Source organism: Geospiza fortis, unplaced genomic scaffold (genome assembly GCF_000277835.1).
Source record: "Geospiza fortis unplaced genomic scaffold, GeoFor_1.0 scaffold188, whole genome shotgun sequence".
NCBI lineage: Eukaryota > Metazoa > Chordata > Aves > Passeriformes > Thraupidae > Geospiza > Geospiza fortis.
Window position 1 is genome coordinate 5,200,816 of NW_005054337.1, and position 24,356 is coordinate 5,225,171.

The following is a 24,356-nucleotide window of genomic DNA, read 5'->3' on the forward strand; positions in this document are numbered from 1 at the left end:
GGGTGACCCAAAAGAGCAGCAGAGAAACCATGGCCCAGTGTCCTGCTCAGCTGCACCTGGAAAAACTCAGTTTCCTCTTGGGTTCCAACCTGGAACAGACTGTTAGAGGGGGTAACAGGGTCTGCTCCTGGATCAATTGGTCTTGGCAGCGGGCACTGCACTGTGTCCCTTTTCTAGAGAACAGTAGGGGTTTTCTACCCAGGGTTTTCTACCCAGCATGGTCTTCAGCCAACAATTTCATTTTCAAAATCCACCATCAATGGGTCTGTCCCAGGGGCAGATTCATCCCCAGGATGAAGGTAAAAAAAAACTCCTTCCTGCACCCTCTCCACCCCCACCCAGCCTTCCCCATCCCAGTGGGCTGCAGCAGCACTAAACAATCCTTGTTTGCTCCACAGCTTCCCTTTGGCTCCCTGTGGGCTCCCTGTGTCTGATTGTTGGGACTGACAACACAAATCTGTGCTGGAAACTTGTAAGTTGCCAACTCTGCAGTAGGAGAACAGGTAATATGAATGTGTTGAAGTTTAGGTTTCAAGTTTGTGCAGGCAAGCTCTTTAACAGATAAATCTCCATTTAGCTTGCCTTAAAAAGCCGGATGAAAAATGGGCTTTTACCAACACCCTCCAGTGTCTCACTAAGGCTGTTTGCTCACCCTCCAAAACTCCTGCAAGTTGATAATTAGCTGGACCCTGTCCCAAGGCAGCCACACTTACTCAGAGGAGAACTTGCCCAGTCTGCTCCGACTCCAGCCTCTTTTTTTTTGAGAATCATTTTACTTTCTGAGCTCTGCTTTAAAACTTCGAGGAAATTTGCCCTTTTGCCCTCCTCCCTCTGTATACTCCAAAGCCAGAGGGGAAAAAGAATATGACAGAAGCTCTTGAAGAAGACATTTGTTTTTTGTGTTCTGGGGAAGGGGACATACGAAGAAGGAGTGATGGGTTTTGTAGAGGCGAAATGGAGTGGGAAGTCCAAGAGTTACCTACAAGTTGTGCGGGTGAAAACCACCATGAACTCATTATTCCTCCTAAGTGGGTTAAAAACCTAGGGATTCCCAGGGACACACCTGGGTTCTACTTTGCCAAAGGAGTGGGAAGAAACAAGGTCCCCTCCCAAGCCCAAACCCCTCCTACGCAGTGGCAGAGCCCCAATTCCTGTGTGTGCTTCCCTTGCATTGACATTCACCTCTAACAGCTCTGCTCCCTGGTAATCACAGGTTGGCCTTTCTGTTGCTGGCAGCAGGCAGCCAAACTGCTCTTGCCTTTGATCATCCCTCTCCACTCCGCCCTCAGGGCCATATTTTCCTAAGGGAGAAGGGGGCGAGGGTGCAGCCATGTCACCAACTCCCTCTGGAACAAGTCAGGCAAGTCTTTTATCTGCAGGGAGGTTTCACTCTACTTAGGGGAATTAAGGCTCCCCCAGTTTGACTCGCAGCCCTGCCTGCTGATAAAAACTCCTTTCAATGGCTCAGCACACCCGTCTCAATGCATTGCAGGGAGATGCTGGAGTGTATCCCTGTTAAAAGGGTCCAGTGGGTGCTGGCAAACCCATAGCAAATGGAAGTGACTTGGGAGAGCATGGGGACACACGAGTGAAAGTTCCTCTTCCTTTTTCTCCTCTATTCATGGAGATTTTTTCCTCCACAAAGTGTCAAATTCCATCTTTTACTTCCATAGGAAGGGGACAATGTCAACAAATTTCTTAAGAGGCAATGAAAGATCAGGGGCCAGAAAAGGGCATTTGTTCTTAGGCTGTCTGCAGTGATAAGGAGTCACCGTGTGTGACTGGGTTTTTGCAATCACTTTTGCTCCTGCTTTGGCTCCTTTACAGGTTATCAGTGGATCTGCTATGCAGGAAAAGCTCCAGACAATGCAGGTGATCTGCTGGGACCTGGAAAGAAGAAAATGCCCAGGGGACAAACATGTGCCCTGGAAAACTAAATATCCACTGAGCCAATCATCAGCTGTATTTCCACAGCAGTAAATGTAGGCAGATTCAGGCTGGTGGGATTTACTCCTCTACTTACTTTTTTTGCAGTTTAGAGTGCAGTAAAAATCTCTTTTTTTCTGTCTATGCATCAGGGGATAAATCCCAGACTTGCTGATCACTGACAGAATGGGAATTCAGAGGCATTTGTCTGGGCTGGCAAAAAAAATTTGTCATGTTGAACTTTTTAAAAAAATGTCATTAGTTAGTTTGGTTTTGTTCCTATATCAGCTGCTCTTTGCCTTCCTAGAGCTGTCTTTCTCTCTTTAGATCAGTCACAGGCAGGCTGTAATGGTCTTAATGCAGCTCTGATCTATACAAGCCAGCAGCTGGGTCTGTGATATATTGCAATCTTTATTGCCCTGTTGCTACCATTGTCTCAAGTGCTTCTCCAGATCGATGGTGAAATTCCTCTGCTTTAGTGGCCATAAGCTGGGAGGTCACTCACTCACCAGATGTGTCATGAGCTGAACTGTCACAGGTTGGGCTTAGGGATGCTCAGCCTACAAAACATCACACAAAACCACCCTGCAAAACACCCAGCAAGAGAAATGGGAAATTAATTCCTGCTAATGTCACAATCCCCACATTCATGGATTACATCAGGAATTATTTCTTCTAAGTGGATCAGGATCCACTCCCCACGTTCAGGTTGTCACAGCCAAAATCTGATAAAAATATGGAACAAAAGTAATTCAGATGTACAGGCAGAGCTAGGCCTGTTTGGGGGAATGAAGACTTCAGGGAGAAGCAGTGGGGATGTTCACAGAAAAATTAGTTTGGATGTTAGACTTCAGGATATTTGTTTCAAGGCTGAGATCAAGGAGTCTAAACAATCCTATTGAGCTATTTAGTGTGAGACTTTATGCCTGGAACCCTGTTAAGTGCTCTTGCATCTAATATCTCCTCCATACAAACACAACCTCTCTAGCTCTTCCTCTCCAAACCCCAGATCTGAGTTCTGTCATTTCCTTTCTTACCCTCTCACCTATGCTGGGAATTCTAATGCAAATGGATTCCAGCCATTGCTTAGCTTTGTTACCCCATAGCCTTAGTTCAGTCCCATTCCCTGCCCTCTCCTGGGCTAGCTTACACCTCTTCCCAAGCTTGAAACAGTTGCAATAGGAGCTGCTTTATCATCCTAAATTCTGGGGAAGAGAACAATTAGGGACATTTTCTCCTCACCCCTAACAAGCATTGGCAGTGCAAGGATGCAAGGGGAGTGAGAACAGAAGAAACTGATCCAATATCCCTAGAAGGGAAGGAACACAGAGCATTAGCTGCTCTTCCTTCCCTTCAGTCTTCAGGAAAAATATCATCTAGGCTCTTGAGGGGATCCTTTTCCTGAAAAATATAGTGAAACAGAATCTCAATTTTCGTTGAGAAATATTCAACAATAAAATAAAAGGCTGCCATGCCCAGCATCTACAGCCATACCTATTCAAGAGTGAATGTATTGAGGATCTATCAAGTTTTAGCATGGCCTGTGTATTGCTCATCCTTTAAAAATGTATTTCTGCTCTGGAACCAATTCTGGCTCCGATTCCCAGCATAGAAAACAGCATTCCAGAATCCAGCTAAGGCAGCAACTGCTCAGCAAAGGGATGCCAAAAGGGGGTTTGGGCAGCCTAAAGTGTGAAAAGGAGGAAATTAATAGTTAATAATGTAAAATTATTAATTAAAAATGTAATTTATGTAATATTTTTTTCCAAAGGAAAGAATTCAAATTTCAAAGGAAGAAACTGAGGGCCCAAACATGAAACTAATGCAAGGAATTTCTCTGTTCAACAGAAATATGAGGATGCCAGGCCTGTCAAGATTGGTCCCATGCAAGACCTGGAATAGAGACCCATAGGAATGCTAAAAAATAATGTCTTTATGTTATTTCCTTCTTTAAAGCTGTGGTCCCTGTGCACCAGGGGGTACCAGGAGGAGCAGGCCTGAGAGGTTATTAGAAAGATGCATAAGAGACTGATGGACTGGAAAAAGAGTCTCCTGTAGGAACCAGTGTAAGTGCCAGGGTATATGAGAGACCACAGTGGATTGAATGACGTTGTGTGTGTTGGGAGAGCTTCAATTACTTAATTAAGGAAACGATGATACCCAGAGCAGTTCGAAGAGAAAAGCTCTCTCATTTGGATTCATTTCACTTTATATCTTTTTGGTGAAAGATGGAAATAAAAACGGAAGCAGACATGAAATTTAATAATGTTATTGCTAGAAACTCAAATGGAAAAAAATACTGGGGATGAATTAAAGCTGAGGCATAAAATGCTAAAACAGGAAAGAGAGAAATGGTCAGGCAGAATGTAAATAATTCATTTATTTCCAGCAGTGGAAGAGTATTAAAAAACAAGGTACAATGATTACAGCAGGCAATTGGGAGTTGGGACTTCTGAATTTTATTTCTTTTCCTTAACATATGTCACTCTACAAGTCAGTCCTTCCCTGCTCCAGTGTCCCCAATACTTCTTCAGTGCCAGTGATGTAGTTGGACTTAATTTGCTGATGCCCTGTAGGTGTAAATTGTTATGAATTGGCAGATATCACTTGAGATTTCAGGATGAAGTTATCTTTCCATTGGGAGCTTGGCTACCAAAACAAACTCTCCTTTGAACTCCCCCAAAGAAAACTCAGCTCCCACTGAAATTTCCTATTTCTTCTCTCACTCCAGGTATAATTTTCCCCTGTGAAGCGATACTTCTAATTGAATATCTCCTTCCATCTCCCTGGTGTGAGTGTAGCTTCTGGGTAAGGAGTGTGAATTGCCTCTCTCATGCTCATAAAGTTGAATCAAAGCTTCAGTTAAGTCAATTATTGTTATACTTTCCCTTGCAGGCCTCAATATCATCTCACATCCAAGGACTGGGGGCAATCTCAGAGGTGCTGATGAGATGTGCTCTCTGCTCAGCCCTTCCATAGAGACTTGCTGCTGATTCCTGACTCTTGGACAAAGGGGATTAGGGCTTTGCTGCTTTGCTGGGCAGCTCTGGCACCTGCCAGAAGGTGCTGATGGTGGCCTACACACAATCCCTGCACTAGTGAGTGTCCTGCCTTGGAGAAGCAAGTGCTGCGTCTAGGTGAGCCTAGAAAGCTGCAATTCTTCAAAACATTGCATTTGCCATTGTTCTATGAATTGCTATCTTATGGACATTTTTGGAAGATGCTCATTGACCCTCTGGCAGGTTGAATTTTTAGGAGTGTTGTCCTTTTCCAGCAGAGAATTTGTGTCAATAAAACCTATAAAAGCACACTCAGCTACATGTTGAAGTCAGTCTCACTAGATATGCAAGTAAAATACTCCAGAGCAAAGGCTTGCAGATTATTTATATCCCCTGTAGACTGTCATGGCAGTGATGCTGCTCCTGCAGATCAGAGAAACCAGATGGATGTTTGGTTGTCCGTGCTTGTGTAGATAATCAGTTACCAAAAACAACAGCACAGTCACATAGAGAGAAGTGGTCTGTGGCTCCTCTGTTTTGACAAGCTCAGTTGCTGCATCTGGATTTGAATTGCTAAAATCAGCACAAATGTTATTGTTGAAAGCCACAGACCATGGTTTATGTCAATGACAGAGAAACCTCAGAAAGTTTGGAGGTTTCCCGTCAGCACCCAAAAGTTTGGGTATTTCTCCAGCTTTAGCCAAACAATTGAAATACTGCTGTTTGAAAAAGTTCAAGTAGTTTCACAAGATTTCTGAAATGTGTACTTTCAGTCTGAGGTTGCAAGATCACCCCTTTGCTTGCTATCTCTTTGTTACCTCCATTAATTACTTTCATGAATATTATTGCATCATCTAATTCTGTGATGTTAATGAGGGTACACTGTGGCAGGTTCCATCCAATCCTACAAAGCTCTTAAGAAGGGGTTCCAATCTAGATGAATACATCTTAAAAGGCAGGAAATGAAGTAACATCACTCCAGTCCCATGGGGAGATGACAGAACTTGTCTAAGATCATGACTGAGATTTGTGACAGAGCCAGGAACTGCAGCAGTTCTTCTGAGATGCCAGCCAGCTCATTATTGATAAAACTCCTAATTTCCTCTTTCTGCTAATGAAGAAGCATCAGTATGGATGCTGAGAGTCAGTTACCAGAAGAAATAATTGTTGGAGAGATTCTAAAACTACAAAACAAATCCCATTTTACTTTTGAACAATAGGTTAAGGTAATTTCCAGATCGGTATCAGGTTGTCTATCCCTGATTCAGAATAGCAAACATCAGCAAAGCACCAGCAATTAACCAAATTGTTAACAACTGCTCTGCTGGGGGGAGTCTGGGGCAACCGTGCAGGCAGGGGAAGAAGGTGCTTCACTGTAAATTCTACTGAACATTTCAGTGCTGAGCCTGATAAATGGTTTCTGGAGGGTTTTTGTGAGGTATCTGGGACTCTGAGGAGAGAAAACATTTCTCAGGCCAGATGCTGTGAGCCAGAGTATCCTACCTGCAACACCAGATGTTGCAGCAGAAAGAGAGAGGGGAGTTGTGGTTCTAATGGAGAAATACAAAACCCAGCTTTGCTGGAATGGTCTCTGAAAGGATTATTTTTCAAATATTAAGCTGAGAATAAGGTACTTCAATTTCTGATTGTGTGAGGGGGAAAGAAGAGTCTCAGACACCCATTTTTAAACACTAAGGGTGGGAATCAAAAGGTCTGAGGCTGCAGATCATTATTCAAATCAGCACTGAAGTCTGAACTCCTGTATACAGAACATGGGTACTCTGAGTGTTCAACTGAGCACCCTCCTGAAAATACATCTTAAATATCTGTGTGGACTGTTGGGTGAATTTTGGGGAATTTGACACAAATAAACTTTTTTATTTAAAAAGAATATTTATTTTGTGTTAAAATATGCATCATTTTAGTCTGTATACACTACAATGCTGTCACATACAATTTTCTTTTTGTGCCCTCATCTAAGCCCTTTCTTTTCAGTCAGTCTGCTCTCAAACTGATTAAACTTTGCAGTAGCAGAAATCTGAATGAAACAACTCTTATTCCTTATATTTCCTTATGAATCTTTTACTTTTGCATGAACTCTTTTTATTTTTTTTCTGGTTTAAATAAGTCAAATTTTAATTTAAAAAAAATCTGAAATAAAGATGGAGCTTGAATAGCCATATGGAAAGCTCACAGGTATAGCAGGAGCTTAATTCTACAATTACAGATTATAATTTTTCCTTAGTAAGGATATAAACCACACACTCACATCTCTCCATCGTGATCAGAGAAAATTCAGCTACTTATTGCATTAAAAAAAAATCAACAAAACCCCCACCTCTTTCTAATATTTCAGTGGAAAGAAGACTACAAAGTGGTGCTTTTTTCCTCTATAAAGTGAGGCTTTTTGTCAAGCCCCAATTTTACTGCAAATGTTGGAATCAAGTTCTGCAGATAATTGCTGGCAATTTATCTTATTTCTTACACTCCTTTTCTGTGGCCTCAAATGTGTAGAAAAAGTCTCAGGATCCTGCATTTGTTTTTCACTTGACTTGATTAAATTTGCTAATCTGGATTTAGAACAGTTTAGGCACAGTTTGCTCTACTTCAGTAATAATTATTAAAAGAATAAATTGCCTTGCCTGATGGCTACGTGTGTGTGTGTGTACATAAATATATGAGTGTAATTATAAAGAATTATTCATGTTCCTTTGTATTTGCTATATACTTTAACTTCAGGTAAGTGTTTATGGCCCATTAAAATGGAGCAATTCCAAAATTTCCTAAGCATGATGAGAGGTAGCATAAATATGTGTGTGCTCTTGCCAATTACTACATGAATAACAATATCCTGACTGCCATATGCCTTCATTAAAAGGTGAGCTTGGGAATATTCTCAGTTTCTGCTTTCTCTGCGTTTCTTGAGCAGACTCCAGCCTCGTGGTAGTCAGCAGCAGCAAGCAGTGGGGAGCTGCAGTTTTAATAACAAATTGTGACTGGTTGCTCCTGGCTGCAAAGCAGCTCCCAGTGCAGCACAGGGCCCTGGAGGTGGTGAGAGAACACAAGGATCCCATTTAATAACTGGCCTTTGGAGGGAAATGCATCAAAGCCTAAGCAGACCCTTTGCTGTGGGAGATACTACCCTCAGCTGAAACTGGGGATAGGATTCTCTCATTTGCTCAGACCTATCCATTTACAGCAGACAATATCTTCATTAACAGCTGGGAGTGGGAGGAGGGCAAGGAGGCAAAAAAAAATATCACTGTTAAGATTTTAAACTGCATTGTAACTAATTGTTTCTCAGGGTTGAACTTGCTCTAGAATAATAAATAGTTTGGGTTGGGAGGTACCTTAAAGACCATCCTGTCCCACCCCCTGCCATGGGCAGGGACACCTTCCACTGTCCCAGTCTGCTCCAAGCCCTGTCCAACCTGGCCTTGGACCCTTCCAGGGATGGAGCAGCCACAGCTGCTCTGGGCACCCTGTGCCATGGCCTCAGCACCCTCACAGGGAAGGATTTCTTCCTCAAATTTAATCTCATCCTTATTCCCTTTCAGCCTGAAGCCATTCTCCCTTGTCCTGTCACTGCAATTCCTGATGCAGACACAGCTCAGGTTCAATGACAGCAGTTTTAAAGCCTTTACTGATAATCACACACACTTAGCTATTATGTCAGTGTAAATCAGCATCATATATTATTTATACAAGAAGAGATTTTCCCAAGTGCCAAGGACACCCAAGCACCCAGCTCCCTTCAAAAGTCAGTGTGGGAATGAGGTTCATGGATCTCTCTGTACCTGCAGTACCCCACAAACACCTTGGTGCATCTGATGAGCTCTGTGTATTTATTGAATTATCTGTAAGATTTATTTCTGAGGCATATGCTTTGATTTTCAGAATCTGGGTCCCAGACAAACAAATTCTCTATTCAGTTCAACCAGGCACTCCAACATATTTTGTTTGCATTAGCTTCACTCTGTTGCATTAGTAATGTCCCATCATATCATATTAGCAGGCTGCTTTGCTAATACAGGAGAAGTTGTTCACACAGCACAAAGTCTACTTGTGTTAGCACTTGTTCTCCCTGTGTTTCATTATAGACAGAGCTCTGGGGGCAGGAGGGAGGGCTAATTTCTTCAATATCTCATGTTGGCTCTAATGGGAAAATAGGAGGATGTTTTGTTTCACTTAAGTTTGGACAGGAAAAATACCAGCACTTTATTTTCTTCCTTTTGTCTTTCCAAACACAAAGATATTGTTAAATTGATTTTATTTAACTGAAAGTTCAGCTGGCTCAGATTTTTGAACGCGGGCATTTCAACTACTTTTGCTTTTGGAAAAAAAAAAATAAAAGTGGAGAAACAATGATTGTAAGACACCAAAAGGCTTTTTTCTTCTCCTTATCCCAACATCATCCCCACCCTGCTCACTGCTGAGTCCACATAAGTGTGACTGACTGCAGTGAGAGGAAGACTCCCTGCTCCTCTGGAAATAAAGCCACTATTTTTTGTATGTTTACAGAAAATTGAATCCAGTGTAAATCAACACAGAGACAGAGCTTCAAACTGCTTTTTTGCACCAGTTCTCATGTGAGATCTAAGGATTCTCTTTTGTTTGGTATGCCCAACAAGGTCCAGAACAAAACTGAGTTTATTTTGTTCTTTACTCTCTGAACCACTGAGAAAATTGGACAGGCCTGTGAAGCAAGAGTGAAAGCATTTTATTGCTATTGAGTTGTTCTGTTACAGGACATCAAGTGAGAAAATAGTTATTTCCCTATTACACATATTATATTAAGGTAATCAGTTTAATTAAGACCAATTCAGCATCACAGAGCTCTTACATACACTAAAACCCAAGGTAGGAGGAAGGAAAAATGGGTTTATATGCTGTGACAAAAGGGAGAATATTCTTATCTGGGGAACTGTGTCTCACCTGTTACTCAAACACCAGGATCAGGAACCTTCCTCCTTGTCCATGACTGCAAACAATATTCCTGATAGTCCTAGGGAATATTAACAAGCCTGGTACTTGATGAAGTTTAATATCTTATGGTTTAGACAGTTGTTGTGTTTGATGGTTTGATGCTGGCATAATGCTAGTGCTTCTATGAAAATATATTTTTTTTAATGTCTGCTGTGAGATGTGACTAGAAATAGAGCAAAGCAGGCTCTAGCTTAGGAATACAAGGAAGAAAAATCTTTATTAAGTTACAATATGCAAAAGAAACACACACATAGAACTCAAAATGAAAACCTGAAAACATTCCTCCCCCCCCCACTAAATCTCTAACACAGTACAGTGAGACAAAGCTCACAAGCCAAGAGAGTGCAGTAAAGACAGTCTCCCAGAGCAAAACTTCTTGCCAGGCAAAGACTCCTGTGGTACACAATGCAGGGTTTTGTTTTTGGGGTTTTTTTTGGTTTTTTTTGGGTTTTTTGGGTTTTTTTATGTTTTAACAGACTGGTGAGGGTGAGAGGAGCAGCAGGCCCACTGCTGTGGCACATGTGACCTGTGCTGAGTGCAAGCCTGTGCTCACAGAGAGAATTCTCCCTCCTTGCAGGGCAAAGACATCCCCAAACGGATCCTGGTGGAATTTCACAACTCCAAACCTATCACAGGTGTGTGGTGATAAGAAGTGTTCGAGAAAGGTTTCAGGGAGCTCTCAGAACCCACTCTGCGTCTCTCCTGACCCGTTTTGGTGCCTCAGGAGATCAGACAGCTGCTAATGATCAGTGTTATTTTACTGCATGATACTGCCTGAAATAAAGTTGTGAATCAGTGCTTGACAGAATAACACAAAGCAGAAATGTGGCACCTGTCCAAGGGTGTCCACAGCCATGAGCAGCTCAAGAGAGTCAAACACTGAACACTGAGCTCTCCTGAAAATTTGGCCATTAAAATTGGAAAAAAGGAACAATTTTTAAATCCTGGCCCTATCACCACGTATGCACTAACCAGAGGGGAAAATGGTAACAAAAACATTTTACAAATTTTTTTTTTCTGGAAAGGTTTTAGGAGTATTCACCAATTTGATGACTCATAAATTGTCAAGACTAGAAATGTATTAAAATGTTTAGAGGGAGTGATTTACCAGTTCTCTAATGCAACAAAACATTTAGGATGTGAGGCTTTTCAAATCCAGCTGAGATCTGGCACAGAAGTGAACATTACCCAGCTCACACCAAGACAGAAGACTTCAGTGCATCCATCTCACAAGAAAAATATTGAGGCAATTAGAAAAAGGAATTTTAAAGGAAGCTTTATGATATCTGATGCTGTCTGTCCTAAAGCCAGACTAGACAATCTTAGCTGAAAACACAGCTTTTCTGGAAAGTACAATTTTTCCCCAGAACAGCTTTTTAAGAACTGTATCTTAGTATTACCTCTTTTTCACTCTTTTCACCCAGGTATTCTGTAGAAGGTTTTTTGGGGTTTTTTTGAATGCACATTAGAGAGGATGTTTCACTTGCTATAAATTACCCCTCAAATATTTGACTGTACATTCCCACACATGGCCTCAATTAATAGTGACAACTTGAGACCCCCATTGGAAAATCCATGGTAGTGGAGTCTCATTTGGATCTCAGCACATAGATAAGAAAGACATTGCACAGAGTGGGGGGAGGCAAAAGCTGCAATCTGTCCCTCACCTGTTTGGTTCTGCCTCCTGCTATTCTCTTTCCATCTTCATCTAATTTCTGAATCATTTTATCAAGGCAAAGTAAAAATAATTTTAAAATAAGTCCCTGTACCAAGATGTAGTTTATGAACTAGATGATTCTCTAACTCTGAAGCCAAGAAGAAGGAAACCAATAGAATTATTAATGTTAAAATTAAAATAAGTGAAATCAAAATCTCCAGTGACTTCTAGGGACTGAAATGTTGCCCTCCAGAATATTATACAGCCACCTAACCATTTAAGCCATTTAGTGCCAGCATGCAACAGCTGTCTGGATCCTGATGTGTGATGAACATTAAGACATGAAGAGTTCTGAGAAAGTGATTCTAAAATGTTTTAATATGTCAGCCTAATATCAGCGACCTTGTGAAAGAGGCACAAGGATAAAAAGGGGGCTGGAGAGGCTCTGGTTTGTGTGGTGGCTCTATTTGCCAATGCCAGAGAGCCATCAGTGTGATACAGCATTAATATTGTCTCATGTCAGGCAATGCAAATACAGAAAATTGCAAGTAGTGTGAGCATGTACTGAAGATGAGCTCTGTGACATTCATTATGTAGAAGCAGAATTGTCTTACCTCATGAAAATGGCAGCTTGGGAGGCTAAATTTAATGGCTGGGATTCTGATCTTGTACTGGGTTAAACCAAAAGAGACTCCATGTCAGGTAATGGAAATGCTGAGCAAAAGAGGGTCAGGTTTACTGCTGCATCCAGCCTTGCTTCTCTAAGACTTGTCAGCCACTAAATGTGGCTGTTCTTTCATGTCTCAGTTTTTGCAGTCATCATGGCTGTTATTAGAAAACCTCCAGCAACAGCAAGTTGAGCTATAAATTAAAAATAAGCCAGCGGTACCTTTAAATGTGCCACGAGCTTTGTTTTTGGCACAGAAGCCTCTGAGGGAGCCTTGCAGCTCAATTCAGACAGTTAGCAGGGTGCTGACAGCAACATGTTGGTACAAGACTGTACTTCTCTCTTTGGTTTTGTTTTAATTAAAGCCGCATTTATTTTTTAAAGCAGGTCATAAAGCTAACCTACTCTGACAACACTGAATTACATTATAAAATCGTTCCTTATAATAATTATAAATCTCTGCTAAAGCAAATTGAAATGAAATTAAAGTACTGGCATACTTTGCCTTTCTTCCTGATAGGAGGAATTCATCTGATCAAAGTCACCGCTGACTGCTCAGAGTTTGCAGCGAGGACAGATCCAGAAATGAATCTCAGTCTGCAGCTTCCTGCTGCTCTGAGCCAGTTAAAAAGTGTCAGTTTATCTCCTAAAAGATGCCATCAGAGCACCTCACAATCACTTGGCTGTACCACACCACATGCCACAACTACAACAGGTTTCAGTGGCACATTTTTCACCAGCTTCAGATGAATCCTGTCCTTCCACACTTCCAGAAGAAATGGGAAATGTTGGTGCCACAAGTGTCACAGTTAAATTTTAAGCAGGGCAGTTTAAAGCAGGAGGGGAAATAAAATTATATATATATATGTGTGTATATATATATATATATATATATATATACGAAATAAGCCAGAAGTATTGGATGCAGCAGGCTGATTTCAGGTTTCTAGTCTGGGGTGACATTACTTATATAACATGTATGGAAACTATGGGGTGGAATTTCCCTGCAAACAGTCCTTCCCACAAGATTTCTGGCACCTTGGATTCTCTACACAGCTCAAAATCCTGCGAGGACAATCTGTCTCATTGTGCTTGAGTCCTCCTTGGTTGAGTTGGAAACCAGGGGCCAGATCCTTAATTTATGTAAACAGGAAGAATTCTGTTGAAAGAAATAGAGAAGAATCAAGGGATATTCTCAGTCCAAAATATAATAGTGAGAAAAGTTTCTAAATCCTTCAGGACCTCAAAAAGTACAAACCAAATTCCTTCACAGAAGTGAGTGGGATGAGAAGAAGAAATGTTTTAATGTTGCCTCTCCTGATGGCCTGCCCAGAAAAACAGACATTTTTCTGTTAAGAAATTTCCAGTCAGGGGAACCCTCTCGGTTTGCTGCAGTGAGGTACCTCTGCTCTTCATTTCTCAGCACCTTTCAGAACTGGGAACCTGAATCAGCTGCCAGCTCCAGCGTGCATTGAGTGCAGAGCTCCAGGATGAGAGGGAACAGTGTCCCAGAGTGTGTATGTGAGATGAATATATGTGAGTCACAGGTTATAGGGAATGTCAGGGGATGTCACAGCATGAAGAGCCTGGAGAATGTGGCCAGGCACTGAGGTGAATCCAGAAATGCACTGAGCATTCAAAGGACAAAGTATTTGATAAGGCGGAGTTTAACCTCAGAGTACCTGAAGTGAAATAATCACTGCAGTGATTAGCTACCAGCAGTTCAGTCAGTGGGACCATGAGACTCTCCCTTGCTCTGGGTGCATTGATGGTGCGTAGGAAGATGGTGGTGGTGATGGCAGAGGCAAATGAGTCCCATGGAAGGTTGTCCAAGGCTTCTTTGGTCTGTCCCTCCACTCTACAGCACCTGAAGATTTTTTTCAGGTTGAAGCACATCTATGCAACCTGTTAATGGCAGCCCAGGGTGTGATTTATTTTCTCCAGGACTCTGGACTGGGACTGTGTCAAGCTGGTGCTGTGCAGGTTTCCAGAAAGAAACTGCAGCAAACTGCAAAGCACATTGCTGGAATAACCTAGCAGGGAGCTCCTGGGACCATTCATTAATTGCTGCATTGCTTGGCAGGCTGGACTGGTTACCAGTTTGTTTCCTGTTGCAATGAAATCCAAATTCCCAGTTTGGATCTCCCTAAACGAAGCCCAGCATGCATGGTTAGGATGCTGCAGCTCCTTTCATCTCTGCAGATGCTGAGATCAACTGCAATCTTGCATCTGAGTGATCTGAACTCTGTGTGTGTGGGTGGGGTTGGCGTGTACCTTTGTGGGGGAAGGCGTTTCCTAATCAGGACCTTCAGCTTAAGCAACACCTTGCTTTCCCTAATGATTTGGCAAAGTTAATCTGTATTGCCCTTCAAAGCATCCAGCAAGGCTGGCTATCCACTCAGATTCCTCCTGAGAAATCTGCCTTGGGAAGTGGTAGCCTCCAGTGAGGATGGGGATGGGTGAGAAGGAACTCATCGTTATTCATATCTGATATGGGGTGACGTTTTTGACTGATTTGCAAATGCTCTCAGGTGTCATGATAGAGACAGAGAGAAAAAATATGCAGATATATCAAAATCACTTCCAGGATGTGGAGTAACTATTGCTACTTAGATTACAATTTTCCAAATGTGTGATTTCTTCACAAGGGATGTAGCAGGAAGTCAGAGAGATACTAAGAAGAATCAATCCTAAAATTGTGATTGATAAAGAACAGTAGGTGGTACCTGGGAACTCTGTGGTCTATGAGTGATCACAGGAGCTTCTGCTTCTAATTCCACTGACTTCCACTTTGCTGTGGTGTTTATCTGAGGCAGATAAACCAGCAGAACAGGCAGAAGGAGACTTCAAAAGCATTTATGATATTGAGCAAGTCACTTCACTACCCTCTTTTGCTGCTTTTTGTCTGTCACACTGTCCTTAAGCCTGAAATCTTCTTGCTTTCAAGATCTCTGTCTAAACCTTTCAGGGCAAGAGCAGTGTCTACTTGCTTGTCCATACAAGTGCAAGCACAGCAGCAGGTCCCAGTCTTAGTTATAGCCTGCAAGTGCTATTACAGAATACCTGGTAATAATGGGAAAATAGGATGAAGTCATCCCAAGCTCTTGTCCCATTTACTCACCACCCATGGAAGTTTCTGTATTTCCATCTCTGAGACCACAGCAGATTTTCTGGGTCCCTCTGGACCCAAATTTGGAAAACTCTGCCTTGATCCCTCACCTCTGTTGTCTTTGATAAAGAAAAAACAGATTCCTGCCAAATCTCTCAGAGGAATATTTCTCCTCTGTGTTCTGCAAGTGCCCAGGAAGCTGGGCATGACATCCAAAGCCAAGGAACAGAGCAGAGTTTGGGATAACAGACTTTAGGAACCAAGGTTACTCTCAAATCCAAAACCTGCAAAAATAATCCCAAAAATACATAGAGTCTGGCTCACATGTGTATCCAGAGTATCTATGTTTAACTTGACTACTTAGTGGTTTTGTGGCATCCGTGAATACACAGAAGTGGTTCTTGTCCCAAAACTCAGACAATGGTTATTTCCTGAGCAGTGATTATATTGCTGCTGCTGCAGCTGCTCAGAAGGGGGGCTCTAAAGCACAGCAAAGAGGGGTCTGTGAGCCAGCACTGAAGGAAATCCCTTTATGAAATAGAAGTGCTCCTCAGAGGGCTGCTGCAGTGCAGTGAGATGGGACAAGACTGAGCTTTGGGTTTGCATTATTAGGAGCCTGTGGTAAATTCTTAGCCATTGCATGGAAGAGGTTCCTGAGGATGAAGATGGCTGCTGATTATTGAGACTGGCTGGGCCTGGAGGATCACATTTTCATGAAGGTGTTCATGTGGATACACACATGCATTGGTCACAGGGCTGCTGCAGAAGTGGTTTCCACATCTCAGCACTCACATGTACATTTTCCATTTGCATGGGCAGTTGTGTCCCTCTGTGAGCATGGCAATTTAGAAACTTCAGCAGCTAAACATCTTGAAGATCCATTAACCAAAGAATTCAACTTCATGAACCAGCTTCCAATCAGCACTTGCCCAACACAGCCTATTTTTTAAACGTCAACTCGTTTGAGAAACAAAAGGAGCTGAAACTCTCTTAGTAGTTGAAGCAAAGATAACTCATAAGTAGGGATTTCTTCACAGCATGAGTGTACAGAAATGGTCCTTTCAAGATTTTATTCTCACACAAGAAATGTTTAGAAGATGACTCACTGCAATAGTTCACCTTCTTAATTCTCCAATGCAAAGTTTTAATGTGTTGGATTGAGAAGCTGCTGAGGTTAAAGGGTGCTGTAACATTGTGGGGGCCATGACCAGTAAGGAAACTGATTGAAAAGCACAGATTCTAACTTTAGCCCTAACACTTGAGGGAAAAACTGCCATTGTTTTTACTATTCATTAAAGTATATATATATATATATATATTCTTAAAGTATATATTAAAAGCTGTAGTTTCATTCTATAGACTACACTGAGAACTCAATCCCATGGATTACTTATCTGATTTTTACATTTTTGGTTCCTGAAAACATGTTTGCTTATATGATTGCTACCACTGAAACAATAATTCTAATGACAGTAGTACCAATAAACACATTCAGCAAGAATCCTTCAGTCTAAAGAGATTGCTTTATTCTCTTTCCTGATCTGCTCTGCTTTACACATGTATATCTGTGCATAAATATGCCCACATATATATTAACACAAATCCAGCCACCAGCTCCATTTTCCAGTTACTTCCCACAATTGTTTTATTTAGGAAGCTCTGATGAAACACTTCTTTTGAAAACCCAGCTCCATTACTTTTAGCATTTTATCTGCAAAGCAATTTTTCAGCCTGTCGGGGTAATCATCATAAATATTTCTGTCCATGGTTTTCCACAAGCCAATAGTAACTGGTTGGGTCAGTTCAGCTCAATTCAATGACCTTCCAAGAAAGAGTTGCATTTGTATTCCATTCTGAAACTACAGAGCAGAGTGCATGTTAAAATGGGACATTGTTAAGGCATTGACATCTTTCCCATGATTTCTGAGTCATAACCACTGACACCAGCAAATCTGAGCTCTGCATCCCATGTATTTGCAGGTGTATTCACTCTTTTTTTTTTCTTGCAGAAACCTGAAATATGTGAGTTACTTCACAATTTCAGGGATCTGTCTGGATCTGGTACAGAAGCATGTACCTCAATGATCCAGACCCACCCATATTCATCCTGGATATTTTGTATGTATGACTTAAATATTCTGTAATGGACCTCCACCCACATCTCACTGAACAGTAAACTGAGGCCCAGGACAGTGATGCTGCAAGATCAATCAGGGACTTCGTGGTGGAAACCAGAATAAAACTCTGGAGTCAGCTGCTAACCACATAAGCTATCCCCGCTGCTGGCCTGCAAAGTAAAAATAATGGTTTGGAGTCCTCCAGTTTTCATTATTAGCTTTTTGGATGAGTTTTGCCTAAGGGGAATGAGTTATTCTCCGCTGTTGTATGAGTGTGTTTCGCTCCAGCTGAATTATGTGTCACTTTATGGTAGGGTTGTCTTCATTTTTTTCCTTGGCTGTGCTCGGGGACAACTTTGTGAACATCTTGTTTGACAAATTCTGCACCACCCACATAACCACTCTGGGGCAGACTGAGCAGAGTCAGGCACTCAGCTGGGCCCACTTATCTTTGGTGGATCTTTGGTGTCCTTTTTGCTAATTGGGATCTGCAGACCAGAGCAGAGTGTGGGGTTTGGATCTCAGTGCTCGGTGCTTTGCTTTGCTGTTTTGTCGTTGTGGCTTTGGGCAAGTCACTGAACTTGATTGAGAACGTGTTCGTTTATGTGCTTGTTAGATCCTGACAAAAATTTCAGCCAATGCAAAAGGTATTTGCAGTATTTATGCCTTATTTTTGCAGGGAGGAGATGTTACATTAAAAAAAACCCCAAGGTTTTACCCAAACAAAAATATTCCTTTTCTCTTCTCTTTTTTTTTCACAGTTTCCTGAAATGTGGAAAATAAATCATGCCTAAATCCAAACTGCAGTTTCTCAAAGAAAATGCAAAAAAGAAATTTCTATTTCAGCAGCTACATTTTTTCCTTTTTTTCTTTTTTTCTTTTTTTTTTTTTTTAAGGAAGAAAGAGAACTTTCATGGAAGTTTTCAAGCAATAGCAAAAGGGCAGAGAAATGCCTGGTAACCTGCCCTGTCTTGGTCCAGCTGCTTCAGTCTCAAATGTCAACAAATAATGGTGACTTTCAAAAATCCGTGGGTTGTGTTTTGGATGATATTTAGTTAAGCAATATTTCTCGTGTATAGAATAGCCTTGATTACATTATCTAGCAGAATAAAACCAGATGGCAATGAAGTAACTATTTATCTTCCTGGTGAATTTTAATACATGGGGAAGTGAGGGCACAAGAAGCTTGGTAGAAATTTGGCACAATTTGGTCACTGGGAGGTGTGAAGGCTTTCCTCAATCAGCTCTGCTCCTGCACCTGATCTTGACCTGAAGGCATTGCTCCTGCTCTAACCTTCTTCTCCTTGAGCTAAACCATTTCTACTTCCTCCTCTCAGTGTGCTCCTGATTTGTTTCCTGAGCCCCAGCAGAGCATGGTTGCACACCATCTAGTGAGCTGGCACTGCAGCACAGGGCAGGAGGCACAGGTACAGCCTCCATGGTGCAACGAGACCGGACTGACGAGAATGAGACAGGCCAAAGGCAGAAAATTACAGAGCAGCTCACTGCAGTCAATAACTGAAGTGAGCTGCCAAATGGTGAGAAGTTTACCAGCGCTCCCTGCAGTGGGCAGAATATGGATATGCTCCTGATGGAAGTCCAGCCCATCCCCATTTGGATGTTCAGTGTTTTCTGTGGTTATGGCACAATCATTTCTGGTATCAAGTTTACATGACACTCTGCATTCAATGACCAGGAACTGCTGCTTGTGTTTGTACCATTTAGGATCATACAGAGCAACTGTTCATCCCCAAAAAGTGCCTGCCAGAACCTGGGCTGTGCCATCAGTGCCAGAAGCTGCTCTTGGAGGTAGAAAGGGACAATTTGGCAGGACAAAACTAAGCTCTGAACCTTTCACAATTCAGCATGCTTAGCAGCCTGGGTGGATGCTGAATTTCATTATCTCCAAATTGCTGCAGATTTGTTCAAAGGAGCCTTCCCTTGTTGGTAGGGCCACACGACAAGAACCAGCACGCTCGGGTCTGCCGGTGACGTTCACTCCCTTCAGAGCGCCAGAAACCAGCCAAGCAGGGCTCTGTGCCAGCCTCTGAGATAGGCCAGCCCCAGTGCTCCTGCAGGCACCTGCCAACCATGAGCCATCCCCTTCTGTCCCCCCTCCAGGTGAAACTCTGATTCAGCATCTCAAACAAAACCGCAAAACCTGCTCGTCAGTCTGGGAGCTCTCCCGTCTCTCCCTTCCCTGCACCGCAAGACTCTACTTGTAGCTGTGCTGCTGCCCAGGGCTGCAGGCAGGAGCAGGGTACGTTCAGTAACAGCCTCACACTGGCTGCTCTTGGGGAAGCTGCTGGGCTCTGGCTTGCTCAGGGAGTGCAGTTGTTGCTCCCCAGGCTTGGCAAAGCTGTCTGGACTTGTACTCCCAAGGAGCTCTGTTCAGCACGTCCTGGGCTCTGTCACCCAGACACGGCATTGGGGGCGTTTGAAGCTTTTCAGAAGCAGAAGTCTGGTGATTTGCTTCAACCCAGGCGATTTTCCTCATGTAATTTAATTCTGTTTTATTTTTTCTTGGTGGCTTGAAGTGTCAGCGAAGTAGAAACACAGTAAAAGGATAATCCTGGACAGGGTTATTGCTCCAAGCAGAGATGCTGGAGCCTTCCCAAGCTCAGGTTTGCTTTGGCCCCCAAGCAGCCTCTCTTCAGGCAGGGAGGAGGGCTGAGGGACAATTTTTTAGCTGACTGGAGCTGGCCAGGTTTCTTCTTCAACCTGATACAGCCTTTGCTGTCATTCTTCTACTTGCCTGAGTCATCCTAGTCCTTAATGCATCCCCCTCCTTCTGAGTCCTTGATTTTTATGTTTGATGAGACTCACATATCACAGACAGGTTTATTTATTCTCTGGAACTTGTTGGATTTCTTTCTGCATTTTTACCGATTTCCTACAGCACAGAGTCTGAGTGGGGAACTAGCACAGACTTCATCCTTAGAATTCAGTTGCCCTTTTTATCCTTTTCTTCCCTGACAAGTCCTTTTATTTCCTATTGTAACACAATCTTTTTTGTCCTGTTCTCTGTAGTTAGTCAAATAGATCCATCCAAACTATTAAAAGCAGCCTTTTACAGAGTAGAAGTATTCAAGTTTTTATCTGTTCCCTTAACACGAGTGCAGTCATACAGACTTGAGTGAGAAGGGCAAACACATTAACTTTGGATATCAAAAGAAAGGCAGAACGAACTCTCATCCTACCTAATAAAATGAAAAATCCTAGGAAACACTGTATTTAGAAAGTGGAGGTGATGAAACACCTCCCCTTTCTCTGGCTATCTAAACCAGCCCCAGAATAAGCATTAACCCACAACCTGGAATTGGAATCCTTTCCTTGTCCATCTGGCTGAAGTGGTTGGGAAAAAAACCCATGCCAACATCCCAAATTTTGCAATTTGATCTGAACTGTGTCATTGCTGCCTCTTTCCCCCCATCATTAGGCTACATCTAAAGGCATGAATTTTGCACTTAAATAACTGTAAACCTGATTTTTGTCCTGTAGTGAGCACGTTTTGATAAGGCCCCAAGATTATTCCTATAAATGAGAAGAAATGGCATAGATGTGTCATTAAATCTGGAAAGAGATGTTGGTAGTAGAGTAATGAGAAGGTAGTGGTTATATTTAGAAAGCTTTTCATTAGGTTGAACAGAATGGATTAGTCCTCACAGTCTAGGAAATGTGATGCTTGTAGAGGTCTGCAAGAACTAGACTGTGATTTTCAGAGGTTTGGAGTGCTGTGGAAGAAAAATTCCAGGCTTTGAACAGTCAGTGGAAATGAGATTAATAGAGGAGGAAGGCACTGTTACCCTGAGAAAGCAGAGAATGGGGATTAATAAAGCAACTCCAATCTAACAAGACAATTTGCATTAAATCCAGCCTACTCTACAGACCTGGGATATGTCAATACCAGGACGTGAAAACTGGGTTCCCTCAGTAGTTTGGCACAGTCACTAATTTTTAGACAGCTGCTTCTGGATCTTTTCCTCAAGCACAGTTCCAAAGTCATCCCAGAGCTGGGTGGCCCCTTTCCTGACCTTCATCTAAAGAGATTGTTGAGCCTGCATGTGGTAGAATTTGCTTTCCAGTATTTGAAGATACAAAGGTAACAGGCCCATTTTGTATCCAGCCTCCAGCTAGAAGCTCAAAGCTAGAAATCTGAGCTCAAAGATGTATCAGGCTCAAGATAGAAACTCTTGAGTTTTGAGCAGCCTTGGAAGTAGATGCCTTTTCTATTCCTCTTTCTTTACAGTTTTATAGCAGCTGTCATATTCATGCTTAGCCGAATATAGAAATTGGGAATCCCCTCACATGTTGTGTCTCTCCACGCACAGAAATGGTGGGGAGTGACCACAGGAGTCCCCTTGGAGACAGGCAGAACTTCATCACTGCTGCATCATCTTGGGTGGACTGACAGAAATCTTGGTAGGCTTTCCTGGAAAAGTTAGATCCAAATTTAATCCTAAATTAAATGATAATTAAGTGCATAATGCCCCCAAAGGTCTTGTTTCAGGCTTTTGGCAGATGTGATGACCTGCTCCATGCTCTGATCAGCAACTTGCAAGGAAGGTGTGAAATACTTTTATTCTTCAAACAAATGAAACTCTATATTCCATTAACATATATCCTTCTCAGGGCATCCTTGGGTATGGCCTGTAGTGGTTTTGCTTAAATCTCTCCCTGTAAACAGTCTCTGCCTCCACAGGGAATTTTCTCTGTGTTGGTTTCTCTCTAGGAGTTGTACCTTGTCTAGCAGTTTTCTACTTCAGGCCCTGGATATTTTTTCTCATAATGGATCCCATGAAGCTTTCACCACAAACAAAATGCAAAACAAAATTGTAAAAGTTCTGGTGCTTCAGTACTCAAAACTGCTCCTAGAATCCTTGGTTTGGCCAGGGACATGGGTGTTAAATCTCAGCCTAAAAATAATGCACTCAAGAGCTCAGCTGGAATGTCCCTCCATGAGCCCATCTGTCATACTGGGCTCGGAGCAGTTTGGGCCATGGCTGATCTGTCTCACTGTGCTGTTGTTTTTGTCTCCCCACTGGTCAGCCACATTCCTCTCGTTCCCTTCATTTGCTTCTCTCAGAGTGTTTTTATTCAGCAGTTGTCACCAAGTCTGTGTGACAGGGAGCAGGAGGGAGGAGAGGGACACGTTGTTCCTGCCCTGTTTGGTGTCTGCCCTGCTGGGACTGCTCAGGTGCCTGTGCTCATCCTGTGGCCATCCTCAGCCCCATCCTGTGCCCATCCTGTGCCCATCCTGTGCCCATCGTGTGCCCATCCTGTGCCCCATCCTGTGCCCCATCCTGTGCCCATCGTGTGCCCATCCTGTGCCCCATCCTGTGCCCCATCCTGTGCCCATTCTGTGCCCATCGTGTGCCCATCCTGTGCCCTATCCTGTGCCCATCCTGTGTCCATCCTGTGCCCATCCTGTGCCCCATCCTCTGCCCATCCTGACCTCCACCATCCATCCCTCCATCCTGCACATCGTGTGCCCATCCTGTGCTCCATCCTGTGCCCATCCTGTGTCCATCCTGTACCCATCCTGTACCCATCCTGTGTCCATCCTGTGCCCATCCTGTGCCCATCCTGTGCCCCATCCTGTGCCCCATCCTGTGTCCATCCTGTGTCCATCCTGTGCCCCATCCTGTGTCCATCCTGTGCCCCATCCCGTGCCCCATCCTGTGCCTATCCTGTGCCTATCCTGTGCCCCATCCCGTGCCAAACCTGTGCCCATCCTGTGCCCATCCTGTGCCCCATCCTGTGCCCAATCCTGTACCCATCCTGTGTCCATCCTGTGTCCCATCCTGTGCCCATCCTGTGCCTATCCTGTGCCCCATCCCGTGCCAAACCTGTGTCCATCCTGTGCCCATTCTGTGTCCATCCTGTGCCCATCCTGTGCCCCATCCTGGGCCCATCCTGGGCCCACCCTGCTGCTGCTTCTGCACTCCCGCTGCAGCCCCTGCCCTTTGCCTACTTGGAGAGGAATAAAATCCTGACAGTGCTTGGACATTTGCTCCCTTTTCCATTGTTGGTGACTACTGGAGCCCTTCCAGCCCTGTTAGTGAGGAGTTTGATCCAGGGGGGTGTATTTTCCCAAAGCCCTGCTGATCATCGCACAGCCCTCACTGCAGGCATGGAGCTGCTTAGAATGGGTTGGACATAAACACACATTTCAGCACCTCTGCATTCACCACTCCATTCTTTCTTCCAAATCCTCCTGTCCTTTCCCCCTCCCTCCTCTGCTCCCTGTATGTCTGGTTATACCTTGTTTCTACATGCCTAAGTCATGCTTTAAATAACAGCTGTCTGATTCTTTGCTGCTTCTCATACCCAGCTAATTATTTTCAATTTATTGATTTTCCACATGGAGATTAATGGGTTATTCAGCTCTCAAAGCCTGTATCCACACAGCTGTGAGCTAATGCATGGGTATGGGAAGGGGTAGAGGGGTTTGTGTTTATGTGGCTGATCACCTTTCTGATGAACTCGTGTAGCAAACCAAAGGGATTTTTCTCTTCCTCACTCATTATAAGAAGCTTCGAAATCTTACCAGTGAATAATCACATTTCACAGGGAGTAAAATGTAATAAATAAAAACCTGACAAGTCTGCAGCAAGAAAATTGTTAACATGTGTTTTTCCTGTGTCTTTAATTGCACTGGCTGATGTATTCTGGGTGTGAAAGAGCCAGGCACAGTGGCAAAGTACCAGAGCCTAGATGTGGGGTGAGAAGCTCCCCCAGGACCCCTCTTCTGGTCCCACCCCTCTGCCACAGCTATTTCTGCTTCTTTGTGCAGCTGCCTCAGCCTGTAGGGTGCAAACAACCAACCCTTTTCTCATTTTTTTCTAAAGAAAATAATGTCAGTGGTCCAGTGTACAGCAGAGCAGCTGCACCA